The sequence below is a fragment of the Prionailurus viverrinus genome, chromosome A3, assembly GCF_022837055.1.
Source record: "Prionailurus viverrinus isolate Anna chromosome A3, UM_Priviv_1.0, whole genome shotgun sequence".
NCBI lineage: Eukaryota > Metazoa > Chordata > Mammalia > Carnivora > Felidae > Prionailurus > Prionailurus viverrinus.
In genome coordinates, this window is record NC_062563.1 from 29,407,323 (window position 1) to 29,428,651 (window position 21,329).

The 21,329-nt window shown below is 46.1% G+C and overlaps 1 long non-coding RNA gene across 1 annotated transcript; it reads right to left on the reverse strand.

The window, feature by feature from the left end:
• Positions 1 to 886: 886 nt before the first annotated feature.
• LOC125163047 (uncharacterized) lies at positions 887 to 7,823 on the reverse strand. Its single transcript, XR_007151256.1, has 3 exons — positions 7,787 to 7,823; positions 2,716 to 2,846; positions 887 to 1,027 (listed from the first exon to the last, which is right to left on the reverse strand). It is a non-coding gene; the product is annotated as an uncharacterized LOC125163047 (long non-coding RNA).
• Between the last annotated feature and the right edge of the window lie 13,506 nt (positions 7,824 to 21,329).

A 21,329-nucleotide genomic window follows, 5' to 3' on the forward strand; every position in this document is an offset into this window, starting at 1 on the left:
GACTTCCTCGGATTCCTTTACTTCACCCCTTTCCAGCCTCTACGCCCTCAAGTCTGTCCCCCGCCCCTCTTCCTCAGCTGTCAAAATATACAATTCCTATCCACCCTCACGCTGCGGATTCAAACTCCATGTCTCTGCTCCCTGGAGCGTGAGTCAGAGTGAAGACGTGGCATAATGCCTGTGGATAAAGAGGCGCAGAATGTCTCCTCCCAGACCAATCTGGGCATGCAGAACTCATCTCCCGCCTCCCTTGGCCCTGGTTCCAGCTGTGTTGAATCCCATGTCCCTGAACTCTTGAGGGCTCGGGGTCTCAACTGAGTTCTTTCTCTTTAGGTCATGCTCCAGGCCTCACGGTGACTCTGTGAAGGTAGCCCCCACCTTCCTTATCACATGGCCTTATCAGAACGGTGCATCTGTGTCTCCAGATGAACCCAAGAGGAGATCCTCCATTCATGCGGTCCCAAAGGAGGCAGGTGGCGTCGAAGCTAAACTACCATCAGAAGCAACTCGGACGGCCCGCCCAGGATCTCAGCCCCGAGGACTGTGGTCGCCCTGTTGCCAGTACTCTTTGGAGGCTGGCCAGGTCCCCCTTAGGATTCATCCCTTAATTCCATAGGCAGAGACTCACTCCCTCTTCTGTCCAACCTGGGCATCTCACCTTCTTCACACCACGTTGCAAAGTTTCTATTTATTTGACTACCTTCACTAGATTCTGAGCCTCTTGTAAGAAGAAACACACCTCAGTCATTTTGCTAATCCTGGGGACTAGGATAAAAGAGGCCTTTATGGTGGATTTTTACCACTGTTCCCAATTATTTATTTCTCTATACAAAGATGGCACCTCCCTGCCCCTGACATCAGGCTTGGCCTTGTGACTTGCCTTGGGCGATGAAATGTGACTGTAGGCCGCCGTGCCACTTCTAAGCACTGCCTGATTCCACCATCACTCACGTTCTGAAAGAAGCATGTCCCCAGAAGGGGCTTTGGTTTCTACTGTAAATGATCACGGTGCAGAGCCAAAGCTGACCTACGAAGGAAGAGGAATTAGACTGGGGTTATGGTCAGATAGCCGGGTGGGCCACGGAGAGTTGGGGGTCACGTGTCACTGCAGCACAGCCTGGCCCAAGCTGACAGAGCCCTCTGCTCCTAGTAATACCAACATCTATAAAACGAGTTCTTTCCGGAGCTCATGAATCCTTACAACATAGCCAAGAGGAAGGCACTGCTATTCTTTCCATCTCACAGAGGGGCAAGCTAAGGCACTCAGAGGTCGGTTGATGTGTCCTTAAGATCATAGCTACCAAGCGTCAGGGCCAAGCCTAGAATCCAGAATTCTCATCCCAAAGCCCGTTCCTTTCAGCCTTGCTACGGCAATGCCCAGTGAACAAAGGACTAAATGAAAACGCCAAGAGCAAGCGTATGTCCACAGGGTTCTGAGTTCGCCCTGAAGGAGACAGGACCCTCACAGCAAAAGGGAGGAGGGGTCAGGAAGGGCCAAGTTATTCTGGAGTGACAAATGCTTCCCCCCAGATCTCCGCGGGTTAGAGTTATGAAGTTTCTTTCTCACTCCGGCTCTGTGTCCATCATTTGTCATCTGCAACTGTGCTCAAAGCCATCTTCAGTCCAGGACCACGGCTGCCGGGACCGCCTCTGTTTGGAACATGGTCAGTAGGAATGATAGAGGGAAATGTCAGATAGAGAACGGTACTCACGCTCTCACCAACTCTACCCAAAGTGACACCTCGGATATAGCTCATTAGCAAATCGAGACACATGGTCACTTCTGAGTTCAATCGGGCAGGGAGAGACCACATAGGAGGGATGTCAGGATGTCCGGGAAACGTTGACATGGCATTCCACTATAGGGTCAAAAGGCCATAAATTGATTGTCCGCCTCCCCCAGGCCCCCCTGTGATTGGCAGTTCAGTGTGCTGGGATCTGTGGCTGTGCCCAGGCCATAAGACGAAAGGCACGGTTCCTCACACCTGCCACACCATTAAGAACAAGCAGGGATGCCGACCAGGAGAACAGGGCTCTGTCACAGAAGACCTACAGCCGTGAACATGATGCTGCCACTCCGAGCATAAGGCAGAGGGGGCCCAGCCAGCCAAGAAGGGGCTCTGCAGGGAAGGGGGCAGCGCGGCCAAGAGAGAGAAGGAGAGAAGAGAAAGGAAAAGACTAGGAGAAATGGGGGGTTTCCTAGAAGAACAGAAATTGCCCAAAATCGAGTCCAAAAAAAAAAAAAAGCAACCAATTATTAACCGAAAAAGAAAAGCAAAGGACAAAGGTCTCTCCCAAAGGCACGGGCCTCAGACCATGTTATTGGCCAATTCCAGCAACACTTCGAGGAATAGGTCACTCTGTAATAAAGCTTAAGTGCCCCAAAGCATTAAAACCAGCTTCCTAGCTCGTTCATCAAGGGCACCAAGAGCAAGCAAGGACCCTACAGAAGGAAGAAAACCAGGGGTCAATGCCACTTATAAAACGAGGTGCAAAAGTTCTAAATAAAACGTTGGCGAACTGGATCCAGCTGTGCCTTCAAGAAATAAGACTACATCGTCACCCAGTAGACTTTATCCCAGGAAGGGACAGGACGGTGTAGTGTCAGAAAACCTACTAGGTGAGGAAAACTTCCTTCTTTCAGTAAGCTGATCGTGTCTGTGTGTCTGTGTGTACGTGTGTGCGTTGTATAAATATGTGGTAAAATATTTCTACCTGAGAATCTTCCTGCTAACATATGACCCAGTTGTCAACATTTTGCTCTACTGGCTCTCTCACATCTATCCATCCATACTGGCGAGCACGTGGACATTCAGAACAGCAAACTTTTCAACTTTTCTGCATGCCTGTAAAATGTCAGAAGAAACCGTTGGGGGCAAATGGGATCCAAAGAGACTTCCATATTCACACGATCTATGAACGAGTGTAAAACACCAACTTCAACCTGCACATTGCTATTTCCCAGAGAAACCAATTTAACATGGTCTTGTTCTCCCAACGGTAAAGAAATACATCTCTTACGCCACTGTAAGAGACCTCAAGGATGAGACGCTACGGCTAGAAAGAAAGTGCGATGTGAAACCTGCAGAAAACACTGTCAGCACGACTTGGGTCCTAAAATGCTACGTCTCAACAACACCTCAGGACGGGATCTTGTGTCAGTGACGTTCGATTGTAACAGGTGTCCCTGAGATGGAAACTGCTACAGTTTTGGGGGTTTTTTTTAAATTTTTTTTTCAACGTTTATTTATTTTTGGGACAGAGAGAGACAGAGCATGAACGGGGGAGGGGCAGAGAGAGAGGGAGACACAGAATCGGAAACAGGCTCCAGGCTCTGAGCCGTCAGCCCAGAGCCCGACGCGGGGCTCGAACTCACGGACCGCGAGATCGTGACGTGGCTGAAGTTGGACGCTTAACCGACTGTGCCACCCAGGCGCCCCACTACAGTTTTTTTGTACACTGCAACCAAATTCACCACACACTGTCTTCTGTTTGCCAAGTCCACTGTGACCAATCTATTTCCTTATAAAAAATATGAACACATGAAGTGCATAATCTTCCTCAGGCTCCTGTGGAATTACGGAAGAGACGGCTTTAAGGGATCTCCATTTCCCACTAACCATTTGATTTGATACAACACAAGAACATTCCAACTTGCTCTGCCTTCTTGGTCAGCACTTTTTTCTCAGGATCTCTCCAGCTATTATTCATTTGTTCCAAGGCCGGTAACGACGATGTTTCAAGTACGCTGACCCTGTGCTGGTCTGGTGGCAATTCAAACTGGGTAACCACGGAACGCTTAGCCTAGGGACTAGTTACGAAGGTGTGAGCAGAGTTAGGGGAAAACAAACAGATGCTATAGCACCACGGATGCTTACGAGAGCCGAGGGTCTCGACCAACGCCAGGTCTAAAGGTGGAGGGAGCAGTTACCAGGTTCAGGAGCTAGAGTCATGGAGAGAGGGTTGCTTGGCAGAAGTTTTGGCTTTCGGCAGAGGTACACCATTAACCCCTGGTGACCCAGTAGGGAGGGAGCCATTGGAATAAAATACACAGAAGCAACAGAGGTTAGCAAAGCTATCTGAACCAAATCTCCTTCTGAAGCAAATGAGTAATTATGGGATATGCTAATTCCATCAACCCCCGTGGACTAGAAAATCTAGAATTTTGGTATAGAAGTAAGAAGACACAAATGTGATACTCAAAGGGTTAGGTAACATCCCAGTAATCCTGAATTTGGATCAGGAATATCAGTGTGAAGAATGAGGTACTTCTTAGCTCTGTCCCCTGCCAAAGGCTACAGTGACCAATTCAACTGCAGCGCCCATCCCTGATTTCCAGACTGTGGCCTTTTTCTTTTTTTTAAGTTTATTTATTTATTTTTGAGAGAAGAGGGTGCAAGTGGGACAGGAGCAGAGAGAGGGAGAGAGAATCTCAAGCAGGCTCTGCACTGTCTGTTAGCACGTGGAGCCCAAAGTAGGGCTCGAATTCACTGTGAGATCACGGCCTGAGCCAAAATCAAGAATCAGATGCTTAGGACACCTGGGTGGCCCAGCCGGTTGAGCATCCGACTTCGGCTCAGGTCATCATCTTGCAGTTCATGAGTTCGAGCCCTGCGTCGGGCTCTGTGCTGACAGCTCAGAGCCTGGAGCCTCCTTCAGATTCTGTGTCTGCCTCTCTCTCTGCCCCTCCCCTGCTCATGCTCTGTCTCTCTCTTTCTCTCTCTCAAAAATAATAAATAAACATTAAATTTAAAAAAAAAAAAAGAGTCTGATGTTTAACTAACTGAGCCACCAAGATAACCCCAGACTGTGGTCTTGACTTACTATTTCCCATTAAAAGGAATACGTGCTTCCAGAAAAAAGAAAATGGCTTATGCCTGATTTGTTGCAGGAAATGTATAAGATGAGCCTGAAATATCTTGACATACCAGAAAGCAAGGATTTACAAAGACTCTTTAGAATCATATCACTCTGACTTCGTGGTTAATTAGATAAGGCTGCCAATGGCCAGAGATGGGACAATGTTAGTTTCAACAAGAATATGACTTGGCAATAGATTGAAACCCATCAGATGTGTTTAAACCTACGAGTTTAGAATATTTTTTAAAATAAAGGTCAACTTCTAATAACAGGTAACCAATTCACTTTCTTGAAAACTCGTTAAATAAAAGACTGAAGCATTTAATCTCCTTCCCGATATGAATCGTGCCTCTGGGCAATCAAATAGTAGATGAGGGGAAGTGTCTCCTTATAATATTATTCCAGCGAAGACAGGAAAATGACAGAATTAGCATATCACCATTTTACATTCCTCAGTGAATGAACACATCTAGGCATTACGAATCAAGAATGGCTAACATCAAAGAAAACCAAAAGCAGATGTTATATGCATCCTGATAAAAGCATACATCACTTAGATTCTTTTCAAAGGGATTGAACCTAAGTGTGATGAAACTCCACACCAAATGTGGGGGAAATACAAAGGAATACCTTTATCTGCAATGAGAATATATCAGCAAAATCCAGCCTGCAGGAAGCTCTACTTATCAAACGGTCTTGGTCCTTCAACAGATAAACTGGCAGGAAAGGAAGAGGATGAAAGAACCTATAAATTTTAATTTTTTTTAATGTTTTATATATTTTTGAGAAACATAGAGAGACAGAGACAGAGAGAATGAGCAGGGGAGGGGCAGACAGACAGGGAGACACAGAATCGGAAGCAGGCTCCAGGCTCTGAGCTGCCAGCACAGAGCCTGATGCGGGGCTTGAACCCACGAACTGTGAGCTCATGACCTGAGCCAAAGTGGGACGCTTATCCAACTGAGCCACCCAGGTGCCCCAAGAATCTATAAATTTTAAAAGACACATTTTAAAAATCACTATTAGATTTTTTTTTTTTTTTAAGATAAAAAAGCTAGGGTACCTCAGTTGGTTGAGAGTCCAACTCTTAGTTCAGCTCAGGTCATGATCCCAGGGTCATGAGATCGAGCCCCATGTTGGGCTTCGCGCTGAGTGTGGAGCCTGCTTAAGATCCTCTCCCTCGAGGTGCCTGGGTGGCTCAGTCAGTTGAGCGTCCAACTTCAGCTCAGGTCATGATCTCACGGTTTGTGGGTTCGAGTCCCGCGTCGGGCTCTTTGCTGACAGCTCGGAGCCTGGAGCTGTCTTCAGATTCTGTGTCTCCCTCTCTCTCTCTGCTCATACTCTGCCTCTCTCTTTCGCTCTCAAAAATAAAGAAAATGTTAAAAAAAATTCTCTCTCTTTGCTCCTCTCCCCCACTCCCGCACTCCATCTCTCTTTAAATAAATCAGTAAATATAAAAATAGCAAAATAAAAGGTAAAAAAGCTAACCTATAAAGTTTAGAGATGCTTACTCAGGTGACGGACCTTAGAGACACTCAGGGAAAGGTTGCTTTTGTTTTGTTTTGTTTTAATTTTTTTTAATGTTTATTTATTTTTGAGACAGAGAGAAACAGAGCATGAGCAGGGAAGGGGCAGAGAGAGAGGGAGACACAGAATGTGAAGCAGGCTCCAGGCTCTGAGCTGTCAGCACAGAGCCCAAGGCGGGCCTCGAACTCACGAACTGTGAGATCATGACCTGAGCTGAAGTCGAACACTTAACCGACTGAGCCACCCAGGCGCCCCGGAAAGGTTGCTTTTGAAGGGAGGGACAAAGTTGTGACTGGGGACCATCTGGGGAGACCAACAAAGCACTACTTTTTGACCTGGGTGTTCACTTCCTGTTCGCTCTACACTGTCCCTTCTGTGGGCTTTACTTCCTGTGTTGTATTTTATAAAAAAAAAAATGAAATTCTACAATGAATTCTACAATTCATTTTATAATAAAAATGAAATTCTACAAAATAAAACCCGTGTAAGTGCAGCAACAGACAGTAAATGGACCAGAACAGAGAGCCCACACATTCTTGGGGTTTTAGGTAATACAGCCTCTCAACACAGCCAGGAAAGGATGGCCTCTTCGTGAAAGCGTTCAGACAAGCTGCTGTCAGATTGGAAGTTAGATTCCTAGCTCACACCTTGCATACAAATAAATTCCAAGTAGTGTGAGAGCTAAAGATTAGAAACAAACAAAAATACAGACATTTAGAAACATACAGGAGAACATACAGAGGCCCTTGGGGAAAGACAGATCTTTAAAAAAAAAAAAAAATCCAGAAGCCATTAAGGAAGAGGTGAATACATATCAATTACTACATATCAATTAAATACTGCCGTTTAGGGGTGCCTGGGTGGCTCAGTCGGTTAAGCGTCCGACTCCGGCTCAGGTCATGATCTCACGGTCTGTGAGTTTGAGCCCCGCGTCGGGCTCTGTGCTGACAGCTCAGAGCCTGGAGCCTGTTTCAGATTCTGTGTCTCCCTCTCTCTCTCTCTGCCCCTCCCCTGTTCATGCTCTGTCTCTCTCTGTCTCAAAAATAAATAAACGTTAAAAAAAATTAAAAAAAATACTGCCGTTTAACCAAAGACACCTCTAGGAAACGTGGGGAGGGCATACACATGTATGTGTGTATTTAATCTCTGATTGTCTTTACATTAAAAAAAATGCCAGAATGATACACAGAAAGTTAACAAAACTGATTATCTATGGGAAATAAATCTGTCTTGAAAGTGTCCTAGAATCCAAAAAACAAAACAAAAGAAAACAAAAACAAAAACAAAAAAAACTTCAATAGTTGAATTTAAATTTAGCAAGGTGGCAGGATTTAAAGGGTCAATATACAAACATCAATTGTCCTTTTATAAATACTGACAGAAATAGTTGGAAACTTACCTTTTAAAAAACATTTCCAGGGGTGCCTGGGTGGCTCAGTCGGTTGAGCGTCCGACTTCGGCTCAGGGCATGATCTCACAGTCTGTGAGTTCGAGCCCTGCATCGGGCTCTGTGCTGATGGCTCAGAGCCTGGAGCCTGTTTCCGATTCTGTGTCTCCCTCTCTCTCTGCCCCTTCCCTGCTCATGCTCTGTCTCTCTCTGTCTCAAAAATAAATGAAAACATTAAGAAAAAAAAATTTTTTTAAACATTTCCAAATGCATCCCGGACACAGACGCATGGGAATAAACTTACAGAGAAATGTTGCTGGGACAAGGATGGTGGTAATCTGGTCCGGGGTAATATTCTCTGTAAAGGCTCCTGCCCTTAAATCAGTCCTGGATCCTAGGGGACCGAGCAAGGCATCTGAGCCTCCAATGGGACACTGTAGGACACAAGATGTCAGAATAGGCAAAGGAAACCGGCCCATGATGCGGAGCTCGGAAGACACTGTAGGAATGTAAAGGGTGAGTGGTACACAGCCGAAAGTGGGCTGTCAGGAGCCCAGAAGCCCTCTCTTTCTCTACCAGTCCTCCCTGGGCAAGAAGGGATACAGCAGGTGGCAAGGATGAAAGAAGCAGGGTGAGAGCCTCAGTTCTGTCTCCCAGCACCCAGATACCCGGCTAGAAATCCCCAAGTTTCAGTGAGGAGTGCTCCTCTTCCTTTCAAGGCAAAAGAAAAAGAAAACCTCAGATCTGCCACAGAAGAACGTGGACAGCTTCTGAGGGACAGAGTCGGGTGTGGGCATTACTACACAACCTGCCCTGATAGGCTCTTATTAAATAGGGAACTGAGGGGTGCCTGGGTGGCGCAGTCGGTTAAGCGTCTGACTTTGGCTCAGGTCACGATCTCGCGGTCCGTGAGTTCGAGCCCCGCGTCAGGCTCTGGGCTGACGGCTCAGAGCCTGGAGCCTGTTTCCGATTCTGTGTCTCCCTCTCTCTCTGCCCCTCCCCCGTTCATGCTCTGTCTCTCTCTGTCCCAAAAATAAATAAACATTAAAAAAAATTTTTTAAAAATAAATAAATAGGGAACTGATCCTTTTTCTACCTGTGGGCCTCAAGGTGTAATATTATTATGAATAGTTAACATTTACATAAGCTAGGTCTTGGGATAAACTGAGGCGGTCATAAATCTCGCTCAAGCTGACAAAGCTACAAAATCCCTAGATTTGAACTCTAGCTGCAGAGTGCCAAGGCAGTTGGGTCAGTGGTCATGTCTAGTGGTCAAGCCCTGTGGGGTGTGACAGTTCCCAAAATGTATCCACACATAGGGTTGAGGGGATGTATATGAAATAAGACTGGCTGCCAATTAATAAATGTTGAATAAAATGATAGGTCCATGGCGGGGGGGAGGGGTCCACTGTACTATTCTACTGGTAGGTTTACAATTTGTCCTTGCCAAAAAACTTAAAAATAAAATTAAAGTCCTGCCACCTGGGCCCCATAGGATGCCAGAGGAGATTTGGATAATCGCCCAACAGCCCTCAAAGGTTCCCACTAAGTTCCAGGCAACAGGTTTGACCCCCAGGCACAAGGGAGAAGCAGACAAGGGGGAATCAGCCAAACTGGCCACCCACATTACAAACAAACCCGAGATCCCTGCCACAAAGCAGAATGCCGAGACAAACCTTGGGACCACAGGTCCCAGACCAGCAGGCCTGCCCTTAGTCAAAAAGCTGCTTAGATGTAAGCCCCAGCGATGCAGTCCACCATCACAGATAGACGTGTGTCCCAGGCCAAAACCTGCCCCACCCCCTAAAAACCCAGGGATTCTAGACATTCCTCCATAACCCCTAAGTATATCTATTATACCGACGTCAAGCTCGCCTCCACCCATCCCCAACAAACCGACGCACAGTGAGACCTGAGAAGTTCCACAAACACCCTGATTATGGGCCCCGAATAGTAAAGAAGCCCTCTTCGGCCCCACCAAAAACCACCAACCAAGCCAAAGCTTGGCATTCTCTATCAGTCCCGGGTTTCCACAACTACACCCAAACGCAGGACCCATATAAGTGCTTCCCCACCAAAACACACCCGAGCATATATGGCCCTAGGCGCGCCTCCACCGCCGCCCCGCCCCCCCCCCCCCCCCCCCCCCCCCCCCCCCGCCAAGGGATGTTTGTTATTTGGCCCTGGCTGAACTCATCCCCACACCCAAATAAACTCAGAGGATGCACGCTGGAGCTCCCCCCATTCGTAAATTGTTTGGCTCTGAATATATCCACCCCCTTCAAAAATGAAAAGTTGTGGAGTTCCATGTCACTCGTCCCAGTCGGGAAAGGAGGTTCCGCGCAGCGCCCAGCAACTCAGGGATTCAGGGCTGGCTGAGCGTCACCCTACTCCCCCGCCCCAAATGCGCCCCCCCCCCCACACCTCCTAACATTGAACCCCCCCAACCCGCGGGCCTGAGCCGCCGCACTCCCCATTCTAGACTTGTCCCAGACCCTAGGCCCTCCCTGTCCCCATTTGGAAGGATCTCTCGGGGCCAAGGACGGGGGCCGGCGGGACCGTCCAGCCAGCCCTCGGCCCCTGCCGGTCTTCGCCAAAACTACACTTCCCAGAATCCCCGCAGGCGCCGCCTCCCGTGGGGGCCAACGCAGCAGCTTCTGGTTCCCGCGGTTGATTCACTAGGACAATGGCTATTGCAACGACAGCCTACGCATGAAATACCCGGGCGTGAAACAGGCACTGGCTTCTGTGCAAAATCGCTCCTCCTCTGCCCCTTCTCCGGAGAAACTACACTCCCCAGAAGCTACTGCGGCAGCTCTGTACACGACTTCCCGATCCAGATCCTCGGTGGGAGGGCGGGGGTCTTCGCCTCTCGAGGCATTTTGGTTTGGCTACCGGCCCGGGTTTTTGCATTTCAGCTTTGTTTGCTTTCCTCCCGGGACAGAGCTGAACTCCCTAGCCTTAGGCTCTGTGACATACACACCACCCTCTGTGAGCGCCGTCAAATGTAACAAATGGTATAGCCACTTTGGAAGACAGCTGCCAGTTGTTTATAAAACTAAACATACTCTTAACCATATGATCCAGCAGATGTGGTCCTTGGTGATGTGATGTGGACCTGGAGCGAGCTGTCAAGAAGGAATTCTTCAGAGGTTTGGGGTGCAAAAAAGTGCTTTCATTATAGCACAGGGACACAACCCACGGGCTGAAAGAGCTGCACTGTGCTTGTGAGGAGGGATTGATTGTATAGTTTTAAGTTGGGGGGTGGGGAGAGATAAAGGAAGTCTCTATAGAGATTTCCATTTGTTAAAGAAGACTTACAGGATCCTGGAGGTCCAGATAATGCCAAGCTAAGTTTGCTTGTTACTTCTAGCAAAGCATGAAAAGAGGCAGTTGTGAGTTCCTTGAGGAATGCCATACTTTGCCTGTCTCGGGTATTTATCAATGGGCTGCAAGTCGTAAGGAAATTTAATTTTATCTACATTTCTTTCGCCTTCGTTCTCCTCATCGGTTATGACACTTACAAAAATGAGCTCAGAATCACATATCAATTTTCAATAAATTTTCAAATGTAGTCAAAAGCACTCAAAAGATTTCTTATTGTGATGCGGAGGAATTAGAATAAACCAAAGCAGGATTTGTATCAACAACCCCATAATCACACACTATGTTAAAAAGTCCTTTTCGTTGAGAGTTCAAGTGCACCAAGAGTCTAAGAGTATTTGTGAAATCAGCTCAGAATCACTTATTATTCTCCAAGGAACATTCAAAAGTATTCCAAAAGACAGAAGTATTCAAAAGCACTGAAACTCCTTTTTTTTTTTTCTTGTTAAAATTAACATAACTAGATAAATAGTGACAACTTCAGACACGTGTATCTTCTGGAGCCTCTCTTTTACATTCTCTAGTTTTCTAATCATATCTAGTTAGGTAGTTCTGGATTATCTTGTTATCTCTACTAGTGCTAGCTCTCACTAGTTATATTAACAAGGAATAAATTATGGTTAAGAGGAATATATGATTCAGAGGTTCTTTGCTGAACCTGTTGCTTTGACTTTGACCATAGATATGGATTTCAACTTTAGATTGTGAGGGTCAATATGAGGGTGAGAGGCAGGGTCAGGGTGGTAGGGTCAGAGTGAGCATTACAAAGTCAGGAAGATGATCCATATGGGTCATGTTTAGGATCAGAGTAAGGGTCAGGTGTCAAGGGTCAGTGGTCCTGTTAGGGGGCAGGGAGAGTCAGACTCAGGGTATTTTAAGGGTCAAGGTCAGAGTCAGAATGAGGGTAAGTGTACAAGTGTGAAGGTGATGGAGTGAGGATGTGGGTCAGGGTGAATGAGGGTGAGAGTTACAGTGAGGGTCAGGGATAGGGTTTGGGAAAGAGTCAGACTGACTGGTTCAGGTCAGAATCAAGATGAGGATGAAGGTCAGGGTCATGGAGAGGTTACGGGTATGGTTTAGGGTGAAGGTGAGGTCAGAGTGAGGTCCAGGGTCATTGTTAGAGTCAGGCTGGGGTGGGGGGCAGGGTCAGTGTTTGACTTAGGATAAGGTAGATCACAACAAGGGTCAGGGTCAGAGGGAGAACGGAAGCAGAGTGTGAGGGTCTATGTCAGGACTCTCAACAGGAGAGTGAGATCAAGGTGAATGTCAGGATAAACACCTGTTTGAAGAATAAATTTAGAATGAGGATGAGTAAGAAGGGGAGGGGAGGGTCTTGTTTAGAGTCCAGGACAAGGCCAAGATGAAGCTGAGGGTCAGGGTGAGAATGAGTGTGAAAGTCAAAGTCAAGTGTGAGTCAGGTCCCAGTATGAGCTTAGGGACAGATTTAGGGGGAGAGTCAGGATCAGGGTCATGGTGATGTTCAGACTCAAAGTGAGAGGGGGCAGATGAGTAGGAGGTTCAGGGTCAGGATGAATATGGTAGTGAGATTGAGTCTGAGCATATCATTCATGATCAGCGTTAGTGTCATGGTCAAGGTCATAGTTAGGGTTAGGATGAGAATGACTGTCAGGGTCAAAAAGAGTCTGGTTCAGTGTGCAACTCAGGGTCAGGGTCTGGGTCTAAACATGCTCTAACTCACAATAAGAAATTTCATTTGAAATATTACTGGACCTGAAGCTGGACCTTAATTGAAAGTGTGGTTTCCTGCCTGTTTTCAATTATTCTGCTTATTTTATATCAATTTTATCTAAATCATCATAGGAAGTTAGCTTAGATAGGAATGCACTCAGGTTCAGGAAGGGAGATGTAGCCTCTGGGTCATCAGGTCACCGCTGCGGCCAAAACTGAGACTCAGCCTCTGCAAGGGGAAACGTGGACCTAGCCAGCAGGGCATGTGGTGGGGATTCTGCCTCTGTATGGAAAAGTAGGATCTTAGCCTCTGTTATGGGGAGCTGGATCTTAACTCCTCAGATGGAAGATGGAGACTTAGCTCCTGGAGCCGAAATCTGGACTGTCTCTGGAGGGGAAAGCAAGGACATAGCTGCTGGTGGTCTCACACAAAACTGTTTATTTCTGGAGAAACGAGAGGCCTTTATGCCAGACCTGAAGAGCCCCTCCCAGTGAGTGAGAGAACCAGGAAATTTTAAGCTTGTTTGCACATGTAAAGTTTACAAAGTACTTACGAAGCTTACAAGATTTGTTTGAAATGAATGAGTGGTTTCAAGCTTGATTTCACATAAACTCTTAGCTACACTCTAAGTTACTCTAAGAATGTCCTTTTAAGAATGCTCGAGTGGCTCTCGTGTTAATATCAACTGTTACATTTGAATTCTCTTTAAGGGGCAATAAGAAGTTTCATTTGAAATGAATGAGTGATTTGGAACTTGATTTCACTGAAAGTGCTTAGAATTGAATATATTTACTCTAATTCCTTCTAACAAGGTAGATTAAGGAATAATGACATATTCCCTAATACCGCTTCCACTTATCTAAATTGGTTTTAACTCATTTTTATTTGCTTTCACACCATTAGAAGTTTCCTTAGAGGGGAATGTCTGATTCTGAGCTTGTTTACAGAAAAATTGCTTGTTTGTACACATAGTTTAGTTTCATCTTTATTTTCACTAACTCAACATGTTACTTTTGATTTACTTTACCTATAAATGTGTGATGTGACACTGTTTTTACTTAACCTACTTAATTTGCTCTAATTTGCACTAAGAACTTTTGAGGTGATGGTGTGTTTCTGAGTTTATGTGCACATCAAAAATTCTTATATAGCACTTTAAAGCTTATACATTTGGAGTGCCTGGGTGGCTCAGTCAGTTAAGCATCTGACTTCAGCTCAGGTCATGATCTCATAGTCTGTGAGTTTGAGCCCCCTGTTGGGCTCTGCGGACAGCTTGGAGCCTACTTCAGCTTCTGTGTCTCCCTCTCTCTCTGCCCCTCCCCTTCTCACGCTCTCTCTCTCTCTCTCTCTCTCAAAAGTAAACATTAAAAAAATTTAAAGCTCATATATTTTATCACAAATGAATGATTTTGAGCTTGATTTCACAAAGATGCAATTTGTTCTAATTTTCCATAGGAAGTTATGTTTAAGAATACTACTTAGATTTATCTTAATTTGCTCTAATTTGCAATAAGATATTTAGTTTGAGATCTATCTTTCTGGGCCAATTTGTTAATTTGTCTTTCTGAGCTAATGTGCCCTAGCTCCCGATAAGAAGTCAATATAGCTTAGTCTTAATTTTAACATGAACTGTTTAGTTACATTTTCATCTGCTCTAACTCACAATAAGAAGTGACTTCTGGGGCACCTGCGTGGCTCAGTCGATCAAGCGGCTCTTGATTTTGGTTCAGGTCCTGATCTCACAGTTTGTGAGTCTGAGTCCCGCCTAGGCTACGAGCTTACAGCACTGAGCCTGCTTCAGATCTTCTGTCTCCCTCTCTCTGCCCCTCCCAACCTGTGCTTGCTGTCTCTCAAAAATAAATAAATGTTAAAAATTTGGGGCGCCTGGGTGGCTCGGTCGGTTAAGCGTCCGACTTTAGCTCAGGTCACGATCTCACGGTCCGTGAGTTCGAGCCCCGCGTCGGGCTCTGTGCTGACAGCTCGGAGCCTGAAGCCTGTTTCGGATTCTGTGTCTCCCTCTCTCTCTGCTCCTCCCCTGTTCATGCTCTGTCTCTCTCTGTCTCAAAAATAAGTAAACGTTAAAAAAAAAAATTTTTTTTAATTAAAAAAAATTCTTTTAATAAACAAAGAAGTGACTTCTACTACAAAAACACAAATCTGGTTCTGCCTGTCTGCATCAGACTTGCAACGTCCTGGTGAACACCTGTTCTGCCTCCTTATGTCACAACCAAAGCCGTAGTAAAATGTTGATTTTAGTCATCCACATAATTTGTTGCCGTTCCAGGCTCTTCCTTTGTTTTCCTATGAATTCTAAGGAAAATATATTTGGGAAACTGAAGTTCTTTGGGAATGCCTAATAACCTAACGCAGAAATCTTCAGCCCAAAAAAATAATCATTGACTACAGCAGCTAATGTTACTCTCAATCTCTACTAATGCCAATTATCCTACCATATTGAGAAATTCTAATGTTGAGAATAAAAAATAGGGGCGCCTGGGTGGCTCAGTCGGTTAAGCCTCGAACCCTGGCTCAGGTCATGATCTCATGGTGTGTGAGTTCACGCCCCATGATGGGCGCTGTGCTGACAACTCAGAGCCTGGAGCCTGCTCCGAATTCTGTGTCTCCCTTTCTCTGCCCCTCCCCTGCTCACGCTCTCTCTCTGTCTCTCTCTCTCAAAAATAAACATTCTTAAAAAAAATTTTTAAGAATAAAAAATAAAAAGCGACTTTTGAGATCAAAGTTCTGAGCCTCTTAAATTCTATGTTAAAATTTACTTTTACAATTTAAAAGTAGCCTCTTTAAAAACTGTATTTTAAATTCGATTTCTCTAAAGTTGCTCTAACTCATAACAAATGCTGACCTTGGCAAAGAACGGTGCGATTTTGAGGTTGTTTTCACACATGCCGGTTAGTATCTACCCGGGTGGCAGTTCACTCAGTCTTCCAAGGCTCCTGCGCGGGGCTGGTTCTGGTCCTTGCTGCAGGATCTGTCCCCACTGCCCGCCCCAGACGCTGAACCTCAGGTTTGTGCAATCGCCAAGTCCAGGCTTGGTCGACAGGGGGCGCCCGACGGACCCGCCAGGACCAAGCACCTGCGAGCAGCTTCCCTGGCCAATTTTTTTAAAAAAAACATTTTTTAACGTTTATTCATTTTTGAGACAGAGAGAGACAGAGCATGAACGGGGGAGGGTCAGAGAGAGAGAGAGAGAGGGAGACACAGAATCTGAAACAGTCTCCAGGCTCTGAGCTGTCAGCACAGAGCCCGATATGGCGCTCTAACTCACGGACCGGGAGATCATGACCTGAGCCGAAGTCGAACGCCCAACCGACCGAGCCACCCAGGCGCCCCCCTGGCCGATTTTTCTAGTCCGGGGGCGGATGGGTGAGCGCCTGGATCCGCGGGGAAGGCACCATGAGGGTGGAAGGCACGGGGGGGGGGGGGGGGGGGGGGCATGGGAGGAGCGTGGGGGCTTTGGCGGGGAGGGACCTTGCTTACAGCCATCCTGAGAGTCCAACTTACCCATTCTCGATCCAGAAACTGAGTCCTTCACTCAAAGTCTACCTGAATCCCGCCGGCCACTCCCACCCAATGCTCTCCTCTCCCTTCAGGGGCTCCGGCCCCACTGTTCCCTCAGGAGTCCCGAATTGTTCACCCCAGAAGTGGAATCCAGAATTGTTGACCCAAGGTCCAAGTCCGCACCCTCGGCTCCAGAGACTGAGATCAAGGACCCACAGACAATTAAAACAAACTTAAAAAAAAAAAAATGAGAACTCAGAAGAGTTTACCAGGTGACTAAGGGAGATAAATGGTGTCCCTGACAAACATTTGCACCTCAAGGGAAGTCCTCTGCATCCTTTCCGGCTTTCTTTGTCCTGATCCATGCAGCCCCTGGTCTGGTGGTTTCGCAGGGATCTTGAAAGCGGGGATTTCCTGCTCAGTGTAAGTACTTTTTCTCCACCCCAAACTGTGCAGAATTACCCTGACGTTCTAGTGTATCCGATGAGCCCTGTCTCGCTAAGAAGAGGGGGCTCTCCAAACAGAGCAGCAGAAGAAAACATCTGTGGGATGGGGGAATTCTTGTGGCAGAGGTGGCCAAGGATCTTCAAGCTGTTCGGTTGTCCCTGTTGAGGGTTTCCTGCCCAGAGCTCTGCTATAACCTCAATCGGTGACCCGCAGACTGCTGGTGAAGATAATCGCACACCACGGTCAGGGTTTGGTGCTGATCTGTGGAATAGAGTAGAAACCACTACCCTGCAGAGCCAAAGGAGCCAGAGGGACCACAGCAGAGGCCAGACAGAGGTGGGGCAGTAACGGGGTGAGGCTGACCCTCCTGCCACTGTGATCACACCTCAGTGAAGCAGTTCCACACATTAAAGAGCTCTGTGGCAGGTGCACAGAGGAGCAGAGGAAACGGGGCTGGTCTGTGCCCTGATAACAGTGGGGCCCCGAGATGTACCTCAGGCCCACGCATTGTGGCTGTGAGCCAGGTGACGGTGAGCAGGCACCCCAGAGACCCCTCTGAACTCTTCAGAGAGGGAGACACAGAATCCGAAGCAGGCTCCAGGCTCTGAGCTATCAGTACAGAGCTTGATGCGGGGCTCGAACTCGTGAACCGTGAGATCATGACCCAAGCCAAAGTTGGAAGCTTAATCGACTGAGTCACTCAGGCCCCCTGATGTATGTATATATATATATATATATATATATATATATATATATGGGTTTTTTGGTAACTGGAGAGATAAGTTAACAAGATGGCCTAAGAAGCTTCCACATTAACAAAAGCTTTGGATATAAAAGCACCACTGGCTTTAGATGCCTTGTGACTTTTAGTTGAAATTATACGTTATTTTTGTTATTGTCAGACTGGATTTTAGGGTTTTATTTCTCAGATCAGGCCACTCCCAGTGAAAGAGGATTACTACAGGGCTCACCATCCTCAACCCTAGCAAGATAAATGTTCACCATCCTGGTGAGATATTCAGAGCAAACCACTCCAATGTTTATTTATGTTGGGTTGAAGGTCCAACAAATGTAACTCAAGTAGTAAGTGGCCAAAGCCAGAGAACTCTGTTGGGAAACATCGTTCCAAGTCATATTTTTATTTTTTATTTATTTTTTAATGTTTTTATTTCTTTTTTGAGAGAGAGAGAGAGCATCAGTAGGGGAGGGGCAGAGAGAGAGGGAGACAGAGGATCCGAAGCGGACTCTATGCTGACAGGCTGACAGCAGTGAGCCCAGTGTGTCCGAGGCTCTACCACAAATCCTGAGGGCATCGTCCTTCAGAGTTGTGCCCCAGGCAGAAAGGACAGTAGCAAAGGAAAATTATAGTCCTGGAAGAAGAGCGAGTTGCATTATTGGGTTGGAATGGGGACTGAAAAGCAGAGACAGAGGGGACCTGGAAAGGCCCAGAGCTCTCCGGCCTTAAATGGCACAACAGGGAGTCTGGGTTTCATCTTGAGGCCATGGGGTTCCAAGGCAGGGTTTTAAAGCAGGGTCAACTTCTGCTTTAGGGGCTCCCCTGGCTGCCGTCCAGGAGAGAGACTGAAGGGGCAAGAAGCCAGGTTCCCCGGGCGGGGGGGCGGGCAGATGCAAGGACCTTTGGAAGGAACGACATGATATGGTGTGGTCCAGAGTTTTCTTGAGAGGTGAAGAGTGTGCATGATAAAAGCCTGGCCCAGGTGTGAGGCCGCCTTCCCCCTTTCCCTGGGGAATGTGGGGACACATTACTTATCTCAGCCTCACTTTCCCCATCTGTAAAGAAGGAGAAGGAAGGGGCGCCTGGGTGGCGCAGTCGGTTAAGCGTCCGACTTCAGCCAGGTCACGATCTCGCGGTCCGTGAGTTCGAGCCCCGCGTCAGGCTCTGGGCTGATGGCTCAGAGCCTGGAGCCTGTTTCCGATTCTGTGTCTCCCTCTCTCTCTGCCCCTCCCCCATTCATGCTCTGTCTCTCTCTGTCCCAAAAATAAATAAACGTGAAAAAAAAAATTTAAAAAAAAAAAAAGAAGGAGAAGGAGAAGGAGAAGAAGAAGAAGAAGAAGAAGAAGAAGGTAATGAGATGATCTGCCTTAGATGGTTGTGGTGATGATTGAATAAATCATTGAGAGCTTGGCACATGCCTGGCAGAAAGGAGTAGAGAGATCTTTCTGAGAGCTCCTGGCCAGGACAGAGCACATAGCCCTGTGCAACACACGCGTGGCATGAATAAGAGTTATAAAATATTTAAATTTTTTTTACATTTTTATTTATTTTTGAGAGACAGAGAGAGACAGAGCACAAGTGGGGGAGGGGCAGACAGAGAATGAGACACAGAATCCAAAGCAGGCTCCAGGCTCTGAGCTGTCAGCACAGAGCCTGACGTGGGGCTCGAACTCACAAACTGTGAGATCATGACCTGAGCTGAAGTCGGATGCTCAACTGACTGAGCCACCCAGGCGCCCCGAGTTATAAAATATTTTATTTTATTTTATTTTTCAACGTTTATTTATTTTTGGGACAGAGAGAGACAGAGCATGAACGGGGGAGGGGCAGAGAGAGAGGGAGACACAGAATCGGAAACAGGCTCCAGGCTCCAAGCCGTCAGCCCAGAGCCCGACGCGGGGCTCGAACTCACGGACCGCGAGATCGTGACCTGGCTGAAGTCGGACACTTAACCGACTGCGCCACCCAGGCGCCCCCAAAATATTTTAAAGTCTAGATTGTCTGATACAAGTATGGCTACTCCGGTTTTCTTTTGTTGACCATTAGCATGATAGATGGTTCTCCATCCCCTTATTTTCAGTCTGAAGGTGTCTTTAGGTCTAAAGTCAGTCTCTTGTAAACAGCATATAGATGGGTCTTGTTTTCTTTTCCATTCTATTACCCTATGTCTTTTGATTGGAGCATTGAGTCCATTGGCGTTTAGAGCGAGTACTGAAAGATATGAATTTATTGCCATTGTGATGTTGTAGAGCTGGAGTTTCTGGTGGTGTTCTCTGGTCATTTCTAATCTTTTTTGCTTTTGATATATATATTTTTTTCATCTTTTCTCCCCTCAGAGAGTCCCCCTGAAAATTTCTTGCAGGGCTGGTTTAGTGGTCACAAACTCCTTTAATTTTTGTTTGGGAAACTTTTGGTCTCTCCTTCTATTTTGAATGATAGCCTTGCTGGATAAAGAATTCTTGGCTGCATATTTTTCTGATTCAGCACACTGAACATATCCTGCCACTCCTTTCTGGCCTGCCAAGTTTCTGTGGATAGGTCTGCTGCAAACCTGATCTGTCTTCCCTTGTAGGTCAGGGACTTTTTTTCCCTTGCTGCTTTCATGATTCTCTCCTTACCTGAGTATTTTGTGAATTTGACTATGATATGCCTTGTTGATGGTCGGTTTTTGTTGAATCTAATGGGGGTCCTCTGTGCTTCCTGGACTTTGATGTCTGTGTCTTTCCCCAGGTTAAGAAAGTTTTCCACTATGATTTGCTCACATAACCCTTCTACCCCTATTTCTCTCTCTTCCTCTTCTGGGACCCCTATGGTTCTGATGTTGTTCCTTTTTAATGAGTCACTGATTTCTCTAATTCTTAAATTGTGCTCTTTTACCTTAATCTCCCTCTTTTTTTTTTTTTTGCTTCATTATTCTCTGTAAGTTTGTCCTCTATATTGCTGATTTTCTGTTCTGCTTTGTCCATCCTTGACACCCCTGCATTCATCCGTGATTGCAGCTCAGTTATAGCATTGTTAATTTCATTCTATTTTTTACTTCTTTTATCTCTGCAGGAAGGGATTCTAATCTATTTCTGACTCCAGCTAGTATTCTTATTATCGTGATTCTAAATTCTGGTTCAGCCATCTTGCTTGTGTCTGTGTTGGTTATATCCCTGGCTGTCGTTTCCTTGTGTTCTTTCTTTTGGGGTGAATTCCTTCATTTTGTTATTTTGAAGGGAGAAAAGGAATTAATGAGGTAGAAAAATTGAAATTAAAAAAATATTAAAATTAAAAAATTAGGGGCGCCTGGGTGGCGCAGTCGGTTAAGTGTCCGACTTCAGCCAGGTCATGATCTCGCGGTCTGTGAGTTCGAGCCCCGCGTCAGGCTCTGGGCTGATGGCTCAGAGCCTGGAGCCTGTTTCCGATTCTGTGTCTCCCTCTCTCTCTGCCCCTCCCCCGTTCATGCTCTGTCTCTCTGTCCCAAAAATAAATAAACGTTGAAAAAAAAATTAAAAAAAAATAAATAAATAAAAATTAAAAAAAAAAAATTTAAAAATTAAACACACACACAAATCGAATAAATGATGCTGGATCCTAGGTGTGTTTTGGTCTGGGTGTTGAAAGTGGTTTGACATATTAGGGGAAAAAAAAGGGGGGGCAAGAAAAAAAAGGCAATCGGTTGAGAATTTGAAAAAAATGAATACACTGAAGTAGACTAAAATGAGATGATGGGAGTAAAATAGAATTTGAAAAAATATACACAATAGTAAAGAATACAGTAGAAAAAAATTAAAGAAAAA